We start from the raw sequence: 12,961 nt of genomic DNA, 5'->3' as shown, positions 1-12,961 counted from the left end.
AAAGGCAGTATGAAGAGTTTTCAGTGTGTGGGAATCATGATTTCAACATTATACTCTTATAAAGCTAAAGGTATCTGAGACAGGTCTCAATCAACCCAAAAGTTTATTTTGCAAGGCTCAGGACATGCCCAGTAAGAAACAAACAAACAAACACAATCACAGAAACAGTCTGTGGTCTCCAAAGACGAATCTAAGGGCTTCAATATTTAAGGGTAAAAAATGGGCTGGAGGGGGATAAGGGAGGGTATGTGAATTCACATGTTGCAAGAGAAAAGGAGGAGGTGAGGGAATAGTCAATTATGGATTTGACGCGTGCTCAGTAAATTGGCATTTTACATAAGATAAGGTGAACACAGAGTAGCTACCTATAGACATATTTAGCTTGCTGTCTGTAGCTACCTGCTTAGGAGCACAAGGAAAGGTAGTTTCTTTCATGACTCAGCTATCAACTTGATTTTTTTCCTTTGGCCATAGTAAATTGAGTCCAGAGTTTTTATTTTCCTTTCACACTGTCTAGGTCTAATTTAGGTATAGGCCTTCATTTAAGAACTACACTAATATGAAGGAACGTGAGAGAGTATAGTGCATGGGCTTACTGAAAGTCTAAATTTCAGGAGATAAATGAGAAAGGGATTGTTTCCCAAAATTTCAGAATTAGAGAGGATATGATGCCCATATAATTAAGTTGTGTTAATAGGCCAGCTTTGTTGTTTTGGTACTGCCTAAAATGCTTATTTTCTTTTAATTCTTCAAACACATCATGTTCTTTCCCACCTCAGAACCTTCACACATATGTTGTTCCCTCTTCCATAATGTGGACCGCCCCCACCATCTCAGCCCACAACTCGCATGCATGCATACATGGCTCTTTTTGCTTAACACCTATTCACCTTTCAGTTATCAATTTAAATAGTGCTTTCTCGAAAAAGACTTCGCTCATTATCACATTATTAAATCAGATTCCAATTCTTATTCTTTGTCATAGCCTTTTAGTTTCTTCCTTTTTATCGTTTCATAAAATTTGCACACAAATATGTCTATACCTTAATGAGTTAATGTTTATTTTCCACATCATACTATAAAGGAAATATTATTTTTTCTGTTCATCACTATAAATCCAGGACCCCAAACTGAGAAAGCACTTAAAATAATTTGTATCAATGCATGGATGACCTACTTTAGTTTGCATTTTAGTATCTAAAATTCAAGGCACTTACCATAACATGGTACCATTTTAGGAAATAATGACCAGGAGACTTTGGTCATTTCATGTAATATCTAACTCTCAAACATAAAAAATACAGATTCCCACTTTGAAGAATGTATTCCCCTGAATACAGATTTCTTAATAAAACTATCTAGATACTGATTATTCAGTTTATCATTGCTAAAATGAAAGAATTAAGAAAAACACCTTGGGAGCGGCCTCTTCTTTGTCAATTGGATCATTTTCTATCTTGTTCATTGCTGAAGCCCTAGAACTCAGAACCATACATACTACTGTTTGAATAGGAACTCAATATTTATCGAATCAATGAATGAATTATTTAATAACTACTCAGCTTAACTAGTGGCTTCTCTTCTCTGCAAAATCTTACCCTGCCTCTCTTCCCCAAAGACAGAATTTCCTGATGCTATATTTCTTCAGGATTACTGAAATTCACAGTTTAAAAATCAACTTTGTTTTTTTTTTTTTGAACCATAGGTCCTATTACTTCTCAAGTAATAAGATTTACCATTTATTTATCATTTACTATGTGCCAAGCACTTTACAAAATTAGGGCTAATCCTGAAAGTACCAATGCATTGTAGACATTATTACCTTCATTCTACACATGAGACACTACATTTAAGTGTAGTTAAGTGATTTGTCCATGATTATAGAGCCATCATTTGTCTAAGCCGTACATCAAACACAGGTCTGTATTACTCAGAAGTCTATAATCAATTTGCTATGTCATGCTCTCTGCCTTAATTCTCCCTCTTTTAATTGACACCTAAAGTCACATAAAAAGATTGTGTTCTCCCTCTCTCTCTCTCTCTCTCTCTCTCTCTCTCTCTCTCTCTCTCTCTCTCTTTAAGGCAGGATCTAGCTCTGTCACCCAGGGTGGAGTGCAGTGGTTTGATGACGGCTCACTGCAACATTGACCTCCCAGGCTTATAGCTGGAATTACAGGTACAAGCCACCACACCTGGCTAATTATTAATATTTTGTAGAGATAAGTCTCACTATGTTCCCCAGGCTTCCCTTGAACTCCTGGCCTCAAGTGATCCTCCCTTCTCGGCATCCCAAAATGCATGGATTACAGGTGTGAGCCACCATACCCAGTGATATTTTTCTTCATAAAAACACTAAAGATGGTTCATTTATTTGCCAAATATTTAGTCCAAATTATTGTCAAGAAATTGTTGCTTCTCAATGCAGATACATTACAAAATACAGTTTCAATGAAACTATGTAAATAGAGTAATCTCAAGCAGATAAAATTTCCTCTAATTTGATAATGCTGAAATTATATATCATTTTATTAATTCATTCTAATATGCAATAACTCACTATCAGCAAATCACTCACATCTTAATTTTTATACTGAGCTAATTTCCTTGAAAACACTTATTGCTACAATGAAATATGATAACAACTGGCTGCTGTTGTTCATGTTAAAATAGCTGTGGAGATTATAGGACATATGTTAAAGCATTCCTCAACTTTCTCTTGTCTCTAAAAATAATCCAAGGAACTTTAAATTTTTCATTTAATATCAATACTTCAAGAATGTACTGATATTATAAACCAAGGACTTTATGACTAAAACACCAAAAGCAATGGCAACAAAAGCCAAAATAGACAAATGGAATCTAGTTAAACTTAAGAGCTTCTGCACAGCAAAAGAAATTACATTAAAGTGAACTGGCAACCAACAGAATGGGAAAAAAGTTTTGCAATCTACCCATCCAACAAAGGGATAATATCCAGAATCTACAAAGAACTTAAACAAATTTACAAGAAAAAAGACAACCCCATCAACAAGTGGGTGAAGGATATGAACAGACACTTTTCAAAAGAAGACATTTATGCAGCCAACAAACATATGGAAAAAAGCTCATCATCACTGGTCATTAGAGAAATGCAAATCAAAACCGCATTGAGATACCATCTCATGTCAGTTAGTATGACGATCATTAAAAAATCAGGAAACAACAGATGCCGGAGAGTATGTGGAGAAATAGGAACATTTTTACACAATTGGTGGGAGCATAAATTAGTTCAACCATTGTGGAAGACAGTGTGGCGATTTCTCAAGGACCTAGAAATAGAAATTCCATTTGACCCAGCAATCCCATTATTGGGTATATATCTAAAGGATTACAAATTATTCTACTATAAATACACATGCACATGTATGTTTATTGTAGCACTGTTCACAATAGCAGAGTTGGAAGCAACCCAAATGCCCATCAATGATAGACTGGACATAGAAAATGTGGCACATATACACCATGGAATACTATGTAGCCATAAAATATGATGAGCTCATGTCCTTTACAGGGACACGGATGAAGCTGGAATCATCATTCTCAGCAAACTGACACAACAACAGAAAACCAAACACCGCATGTTCTCAATCATAAGTGGGTGTTGAACAATGAGAACACATGTACAAAGGGAGAGGAACATCACACACTGGGACCTGTTGAGGGGTGGGAGGCTAGGGGAGGGATAGCAGGGGGTGGGGGATTGGGGAGGGATAGCATTAGGAGAAATATCTAACAGGGTGACAGATGCAGCAAACCACCATGGCACGTGTATACTTGTGTAAACAACCTGCATGTTCTGCAAATGTACCCCAGAACTTGTGGGGTACATGTATAATAAAATAAAGTATAATAAATAAATAAATAAAATAAAAAAGAAAAAATTAAAAATTCCAAAAAAGAAGTTTTTCCTATATCTGCCTGTGTGTGACCAGTGAGCTTTATGACTTGGTGAAACACAATTTATTTGACTTTCCATTTTCTAATTTATAAAGTCAGGGGAAGGAAAGTATTCTAGAGGAATTCTAAAGTTCATTTGAGCTCTGAATATATAACTGTCTACTTTCCGATTCAAATAATTACATAATTTTTCACCCTGGCTTTGACAATTATGGAATATATAACTGGATTATATGATCTTCAGCAGAATATATGTCATGCTTTTATAAATGCCTCTAAAATTTTGCACTTATTTCACACTGGGTAGATTATGACACAAACAGAAAAGTGTGTTTTAATGTAACTATCGTCTTCTCCTTTAATCGCAAAATTTAAGAGAAAAACAACACAAACTATCTCATAGTCATCAAAGTATTAATGTACATTATTGCTTAAATCCAATTCATCTGTTTTCACTTAAACACATTGAATATATTCCCTACCTCTAAAAAAAAAAAAAAACATAATTTAGGGAACTAAGCCTCTAATCAACCTAATGCCCAACTCTCCTTTCCTCAATTATTTACTCCACTGGGAGACAATTTAATTAACCTCCTCCTGTGTAATAATTTTCTCTGTCACATGTTCAGGAAAAACATATTTACTAGCTGCACAATTCTGTGACCATGGTAAATAACAAGTATGTTCTGAAATTTGTCAAGGAGATAAACTCTGACACCTGGTCTATTTGAGCTAGCTTTAAAATAATGGGGGCTTCTTTTTGTTTATTTGTATGAGAGATTTGGAATTTTAGATTTCCATTGAAAACGGAGCGTCACTTAGGGACTTGGCATATCAGGGCATCTCAAGACATTTGAATTTTAGAAACAGATTTGACAACACTGTATTGAAAATAATTAGTAATTCATCTTGAGTGTGGTGCAAAATCCAAGCATGCAGGGATTGTTTCTGCATTACCAATTTCATCTGAAGGATTCAGCAGTTCTCTTTATCACTGGGTTGTGTCTTCACCAACTGAAGAATTTAACTGCCTCCACAGGGTTGAAAACAATTACTGAGTGTTTTTCCATGTAGGCAGACACTGGAGCGAAAATTAACCAGTGATTTGGGGCTTAGTGAAGATAGGCCAAAAGCAAGTCTCTGTGGGACAGCTATCACCCACAGAAGAATGTCCTTTTAAGCTTACCTAACAAGAGGCTATCACAGATTTTTTTCCAGCTGCATAACTGCTAAATGGAACATATAGACAGATATATTTACTGAGGTGAAATTCTGATGGTTTCTGTTTTAAAATTAGCCAAATCATAAAATGGTCAAAGAGAATTGTGTTCTCAACTTGCTTAGATCATCTGAAGCTCTAACCATTTAGACTGCTGAACAATGTATACAGACAATTATTTTATTAATTTGCTCAAATGCCTCTTACAAAGAGATACTATGAAAGGTATTGAGGACACAACAATAAATAATACATACTTCTTTCGCCAAGTCACTTAGAGTCTAGTAGGATGAAAAACATTGATAGATTCAATAGACTGTGAGCCAATAGATGGAGGTAGAAGGTCTTATGGCAGTTCATACATAGGGAGGCAACCAATCCAGTTTGGAAATGGTTCATAAAGATTTCTTAAAAGAGGATAATTGGAACTAAGACTTGAAAGATTAGTATTTTGGTAATCTTCTGGGTGCAGCAGTAGTACATTAGAAGCAAAGTAAATAGAAACTGCAGAGCTCAGGGATGGCATAAACAATCATTTGAAGGTGACAAACACAAGATCATGTTGTGGTAGAAACAAGGTTTAAGAAACAAATCATAAAAATTAATTTGTTTTCTCCTTATCTGCCATTTTTACTAAAAGCCAAATGAAGAACAATGCCAGTTAATTGAGGGGTCTGAATAATTAAAGGTTTGAGCAACAACAGTGAAATAGCAAGCCAGGTGAAGGGGCAAATATAACTGCACTGCATGAAACTTTGTCCAAGATTTTGTTTTTATTTAAAGAACGTGCAAGTGAGTGTGGTATCAGGTTGGACAGCAGTCAGCCTGATTCATGTGTGGTTTGTGTATATGGTTCTATTTTTTTTAACTGTAATTACTATCATGTGTTCTTGTCAGCAACTTGAATTCACCATGGAGGTAACGTGCATTTTATCAGCCATGTTGCTTTCACTCAATCCCTTTCTTTCTCTCTCTCTTATCCCGTCTCCTCTCTTACCTCTCTCCCCTCCCTGTCTTTCTTCCTTTTTTTCTCATTCCCTCTCTCGATCTTGACTTGGTCCAAAAATGTCATAAGGCAGCTTATCAGTTTATAAAGATGCATACCATATGATAAAAGAACATAAATTGAAACTAAGTGAGAATGTGAGGCAAAGGAAAAATGAAAGTGATAATGTAGAGGAGAAATAAGTATGTGGGGTGAGCCAGGAAGAACATTCCATGAAGGCCTTATACAATAGGAAAAGCTAAGCTAGAATGTTGACCTTCAGCTTTCTGGCATGCGCCATGAAGAGGAATATACGGTTCCAAGATTCTCAGTGTCTACTGGGCAAGGGCAGACCATTGTTTAATAGAAATACCACTTGTCCTATCCTTGGTATCTCCCATGGGAAGACATTGAACCCTGAGTTTATCAAACAAGGCACACTAGAAAGACAGACAAATATACAAACTATCTCAAATTTCCAATGGTTTTGTCACCACCTCAAACTTTTTTCAATGTGTTCTAAGTAGGTAAGCCTTCCTTTTCATGATGTGGGTCCAGTCTCACTTTACTTAGCTGCATGATTTTGTTGGATTTCTATGAGGCTTTTAAAAAAGAAAAAAATATATATTATTGAATGATGCTATTTTTCAAGCAACGTATGCCAACGCTTTATGCCTGGACATTCCTCCTCCAAGATGACGTAAATCTCTCCTATCACCTAGCAACTCTCAACCTGCCTGCATTGTAACTCAAGTTTTACTATGTGTGATTATATTGTAGAACAGAAAAGGATGAAATATGCTGAGGTCATGCTTGTGCATTACCCAGTAATTTCCCCATAGGATGGAGAGAAATTTAAATTGAGACATAAGACAGATACTGGGTGATAAAATTCTATTGTTGCTTTCAACCATGGTAAATGGTATCTCAACAGTATCAGATACCAAATTTGTTAATTCTCATAAAAAGTGAAGAGAAGTTCTGGATTGCAGAGAATGAAGTTATATCTATATAACATAAAAGCACGTCTTCAGTTCACTAATCACCGTATGTTACACATACACTATTTCCATTGAAGACAGTGTGATGCATAAAATCAAATTTATTACCTATTAGCTTTTTTACTATTCTAAAGGGTTCTGTCTGTTTGAAGAAAAGAATTTGATTTAAAGGTGAACAGATATCCACCAACCTACTCCCAACACTTTACAAGGCAAGCTGCAGGCAAAAATCCAACTGTCACAAATGGAAATACTATATGAAAATAAGTGCATTTCATTTGTCAGCCTTGTTCTGTGGTTCCTGTGGAGGGAGCAACCATATGGCTAGGGAGCCTTCAATCCTAAGAAGTCTTTACTTGTGAAAATAAAACTTAGCTAATTATGATTGGCAAAATGTGAATCATAAAACAGAGACAGACATTTATGCCCTGAGCTTTAAAACCCATTATAGCTCTATGTGTGGGGAAAATGCAGGTGTCTTTGCAAGAGGCATTTGGAAGACTAGTTCTGAGAAAAATGTGAGAATAGGCACACTGCTGGCTGAAATAACCTCAATATCCCTTGCAGGAATGCTGAATCTGCTTCATTTAGAATGGGCCCCAAGGAATGTGTTTTCACCCACTGCTTATATAAATTTCCTGACTAGACAGCAAAATTGCAAAATTTTGAAAATGCCTTTTTACCATACTTTTACATAGAAAACAACTTTTAAATACCCTTTTGAATTGATATATTTCTGTGTTTAAAGAACACTAAAGATTAGACTTTAAAGGTGACTCTTTCCCATACAGAAAGAAGTTAAAATGAAAAAAGACAAGCACCAATCAAGTTCAAAATTGTAATTCTCAAACAAATTCTCCCGATAGTTGTTCAAGGTGATGGGGACATTTCCTGCTGAGAATTTATAAGGAAAAGAATCCTGGAAGGATCTATTCATTCTGCAGTGGGATTATGTCTCTCATTAAGAATTTTTGCCTCCATGAGCCATTCCATGCCCTATGCCCTTCCTGGTAGCAAGTTACATGTTTAGGAAAGCAACTCTTTCAGTAAACCAATGAGTGTATGATTGTAAGACATGTTTTATTCCTGTGTCATTAGCTAGATTCGGGCAGCACTACGAGGTCCCTAAATTGGCCTTTACCTTAACTACGTGCACACCTTGGGGGTGCTATCAAAATGTACCTGGCTGATTATTATTACCTCTTTTGATTTTGAATAATAATTTCAAATATTGCTTTTAAACTTGAATTTCTAGCCTTGATATGAATTTAAGATACATTCTATGTTTATTTTAAAACAGATAAATAAATTTCTTGCTGTAACTCATAACTTTATGACTTATGTTAACAGTGGTGAAGCTGGCTGGCATTAGGTAAAACTGGAGCCCTGTCCTGTTTCATTATCAGTTTGAAAGCAACCAGGTTGTCTAGTGAAAAAAATAGTAGAAAGCAGATGGGCTTTTCCGAAACCTCATGATCTTTTATCTCTTGAAGTTTCCCCTGGAGGTAAAGGATGAAAAGTAATGCCAAAGAAAGCAAGTCGTAGTAAAAGAAAACATCCTATTTCCAGTTAGAACTAGTGTATCTTTGTGAAATTGACGAATTGAGAATAATGTCTGTGCAAGCACATGGCTTGACAACATATCATGTAATGTGGATCTTGATTTTGACTCTGCTAATTCAATCTAACTTCCCTTCCCAGAAGGTAATCCTTGCTGTGATAGAACGAGACTTAGGCCTACAGGGAGTAAAGAGCTTTCTTCGCCTAATAACATGTCTAGTAATTCCCTACAATCATTTTAATTTGAGATTCACCACCTTCCTACACAACTTCCAAATGCAGTCTCTGGTCCAGCTATTTTTGAATGATGGAACTCTTCCATTTCATAAAATTCCCTTCCCCATGAACAGTTGGACAATTTCCATGAGAGGCCACTAGAAGGCAGCTCATGCATAACTAAGTCCCTGCAGTTCTGTAGAACAGCTACCAAATTGCTGGGATATCACAAGGAAATACTCTTTCACAGAATTACTCAAGGCTCTCTAGAGCCACAGTAAAGCTTTATGCATATGACACTCCCCTGAACTCCCTAACGTAGGTATCAGAGTTCTTTTTCCAATTCTTTCTAAAGTGTCTTTTGCTAAGTCAGTGCAGACTGGTTGTTCACTCTTGGCAGTGTCCCAACTTGTATAATCAGAAGTATAACAACCCTACAGTACCTTTGCACAATTTTACCCATAACTTTAAGGTACTAAAAAGCATATCTTGGCAAAAGTATGTTGGCATCAGAGTTTGGGTGTATGTACAATACCATGCAAGTGGGGATTACTGTGTGTGAAAGTAAATGGTATGATCACCACATACTCATTCAAGCCAAAATCCTAGAAATCATCCTTAAAATCCCCCAAGAGCCACAGTTACATCTCACTACCAATTCCTATCAATTTTATCTTCTAATTAAATTTTGATTCTGCCCACTTCCAGTACTATAGTCCAAAGAACCATCCATCATCAGACTATAACACAGACTAAGCCTCCTAACTCTTCTCCCTGCATCCACATTTGTCTATTACATCCTATACCTATCATACTATAAGTAGAGTGATTTTGAGAAACACAAATAGTTTAATGATTTCCAGGTACTCAGGATGAAACACAAAATTCTTAATCTGGCTTATGAAAGCCCTGAATGGCTCTGCCTAGCTCTCTCCAGCCTAACCTACTTACTCTCCCCATGGTTTTCTGTGCTCCAGCCACACAAAGCTGCTATCAGCTCTCACAATCCCTATACTCCCCTGTATATCAGGGCTTTTGCATAAGCTATTTTTCTACCTAGATTGCACTTCCCCGCACTTCCCCACACTTCCCCTGCTTCACCTGCTTAATTTCAATTTCTTCTGAAATGTCAATTCTTTTGAGAAGTTTTTTCTTGAATTTGCCCCAAGAAAACTTTATGTCCCTTTGATGTATATCACAATAGCCCTTGGGCTTTTTTCCTTGTTATTAGTTCAGTTTTAATTATATATTTGTGTAATTATTTTGATTGATATCTATCTGTATCACTAGAATATATATATATATATATATATATATATATATAAAAGTCTATTAAGTACAAACTTACACGATCACAAGGTCCCATGATAAGCTGTCTGCAAGCTGAGGAGCAAGGAAAACCAGTATGAGTCCCAAAACTGAAGAACTTGGTGTCCAATGTTCAAAGGCAGGAACCATCCATCATGGGAGAAAGATACAGGCCAGGAGGCTAGGCCAGTCTCTTCTTTTTACAGTTTTCTGCCTGCTTTATATTCGCTAGCAGCTGATTATATTGTGCCCACCAGGTTAAAGGTGGATCTGCCTTCCCCAGCCCACTGACTCAAAGGTTAATCTCTTTTGGCAACACCCTCACGGACACAGTTAGAATCAATACTTTGTATATTTCAATCCAATCAAGTTGACACTCAGCATTAACCACCACAGACGGTTTTTTAATATGTTCTGGATGTTATCCCCTGATCAGGTATGTGGCTCCAAATATTTTCTCTCATTCCATCAGTTGCCTTTTCATTCTGTTGATTATGTTCTTTGGTGCATAGCAGATTTTTTCAAATTTGTCATAGTCCCATTTATTTGGCCTTTTTTCCCTGTGCCTTGGTGTAAGATTTAAGAAGTCATTGCCAAATTTAATGTTATAAAGCATTTTCCCCATGTTTTCTTCCAGGAGTTTTATAGTTTTGGGTCTTATATTTAGGTCTTTGATCAATTTTGAGTTAATTTTTGTATACTATGTAAGGAAAGAATCCTACTTTATTCTTTTGTTTCAAATTTCCAGAACCAATTTTTGAAAAGACTTTTACTGCTTTATTAAATGATCTTGACATCCTCATCAAACATCAAATTATCATATAGGTGAAGGTTTATTTGGGGGCTCATTTCTATTCAATTGGTTCAAATGTCTATCTTTAAGTCATTACCACACTGTTTAAATAATTGTCATTTTGTAATAAGTTTCAAAATCAGAAAGTGTGAGACCTCCAAATTTATATCAAGTTTATATTTCTTTTTCAAAATTGTTTTCACTATTTGGGATCACTTGAGATTCCATTAATTTTTGAATAGATATTTGTGTTTCTGACAAAAATCCAATTGAAATTTTGATAGGGACTGCATTGAATCTGTAGATTGCTTTAACTGGTGTTGCTTTAACAGGTGGCAGGGGCCAAGTAGTGGAACCCAACCATCAAAGACAATGTGAAAATAGATACCATAATGGACAGCAGAGGCAAAGCCACAATCAGAGTAGTCTGACTCATGTAGATCTCTGGCATTGGGTAATTAATCACGGTGTTCCTAGAAGTGAAATTGATAGAAAGCCTACTGAATTCCTACTTAATTTATACAAGCAGAAAACTTCTAGGTTGAATGGACAAAAAACTAATTTGAATTATAAAAAGAAAATCATGGCCCCTCAATCAATTTCCAGATTTGAGCCAGTTTACAGACCCAGAACCCCTTGAATGAAGGGGAGGGTGAGTCCCATTGAGGAAGGATCCCACTACATTACCAACAATTTATGCAGTGAATGGTTCTCCCATCCTTCCCCAAGGAGAACTCTGGACTTTTACCAGGGTAACTGTGCATTGGAGAAAGGGAAATAATCAGGCATTTCGGGGACTACTGGACACTGCCTCTGAGCTGCTGTTGATTCCAGGGTACCCAAAACATCATTGTGGTCCTCCAGTTAAAGTAGAGGCTTGGAGGTCGGGTAACTAATGGTGTTTTATCTCAGGTTAGACTTACAGTGGGTCCAGTGGGTCCCCAGACGACTCATCCTGTGGTCATTTCCCCAGTGCCAGAATGCATAATTGGCATAGATGTACTTAACAGCTGGCAAAACCCCCACATTGGCTCCCTGACTGGTAGGGTGAGCGCTGTTAATGGTGAGAAAGGCCAAATGAAAGCCACTAGAGATGACTCTACCTAGAAAAATTGTAAGTCAAAAATAATATTGCATCCCTGGAGGGATTACAGAGATTAGTGCCACCATTAAGGACTTGAAAGATGCAGGGGTGGTGATTTCCACCACATACTCATTCAACTCTCCCATTTGGCCTATGCAGAAGACAGATGAATGTTGAAGAATGACAGTGGATTATTGTAAGCTTAAGCAAGTGGTGACTCCAACTGCAGTTGCTGTATCAGATGTGGTTTCATTGCTTGAACAAATTAACACATCTCTTGGTACCCAGTATGCAGCCACTGACTTGGCAAATGCCTTTTTTCTCCATTCCTGTCCATAATGCCCACCAGAAGCATTTTGCCTTTAGCTGACAAAGCCAGTAGTATACCTTTACTGTCCTACCTCAGGGGTATATCAACTGTCCAGTTTTGTGTCATAATCTTATTAAGAGGGACTTTCATCGCTTTTCACTTCTGCAAGATACCACATGGGTCCATTGCCTTGGTGACATTATGCTGATTTGATATGGGGAGCAAGAAGTAGAAAACATACTGGACTTATTGATGAGAACTTTGTATGCCAAAAGATGAGAAATAAATCCGACTAAAATTCAGGGACCTCCTACGTCAGTAAAATTTCTAGAGGTTCAATGGTGTGTGGCCTGCCGAGATCTTTCTTCTAAGGTGAAGGATAAGTTGCTGCATTTGACCTCTACTACAACCAAGAAAGAGGTACAATGCCTAGCGGGCCTATTTGGATTTTGGAGACAACACAGTCCCCATTATGCTACTTCGGCCTATCTATTGAGTGACCTGAAATGCTGCCAGTTTTGAGTGGGGTCCAGAACAGGAGAAGGTTTT

General features: G+C 36.9%; 1 long non-coding RNA gene across 1 annotated transcript in view; it reads right to left on the bottom strand.

Moving 5' to 3' along the window:
- Nucleotides 1-4,807: 4,807 nt before the first annotated feature.
- LOC108314486 overlaps nt 4,808-12,961 on the bottom strand; it is an 8,539-nt gene continuing 385 nt past the window's right edge. Inside the window, exons 2-3 of the long non-coding RNA XR_001829491.2 lie at nt 9,702-9,707; nt 4,808-4,817 (exon numbers count right to left, since the gene is read on the bottom strand). This is a non-coding gene — a long non-coding RNA (uncharacterized LOC108314486). The remainder of the gene's footprint in view (nt 4,818-9,701; nt 9,708-12,961) is intronic.

This window comes from Cebus imitator, unplaced genomic scaffold (genome assembly GCF_001604975.1).
Source record: "Cebus imitator isolate Cc_AM_T3 unplaced genomic scaffold, Cebus_imitator-1.0 Scaffold154, whole genome shotgun sequence".
NCBI classification, from domain to species: domain Eukaryota; kingdom Metazoa; phylum Chordata; class Mammalia; order Primates; family Cebidae; genus Cebus; species Cebus imitator.
Note: the sequence above shows the minus strand (reverse complement) of the source record. Positions and strands in the feature narration are given on the sequence as shown.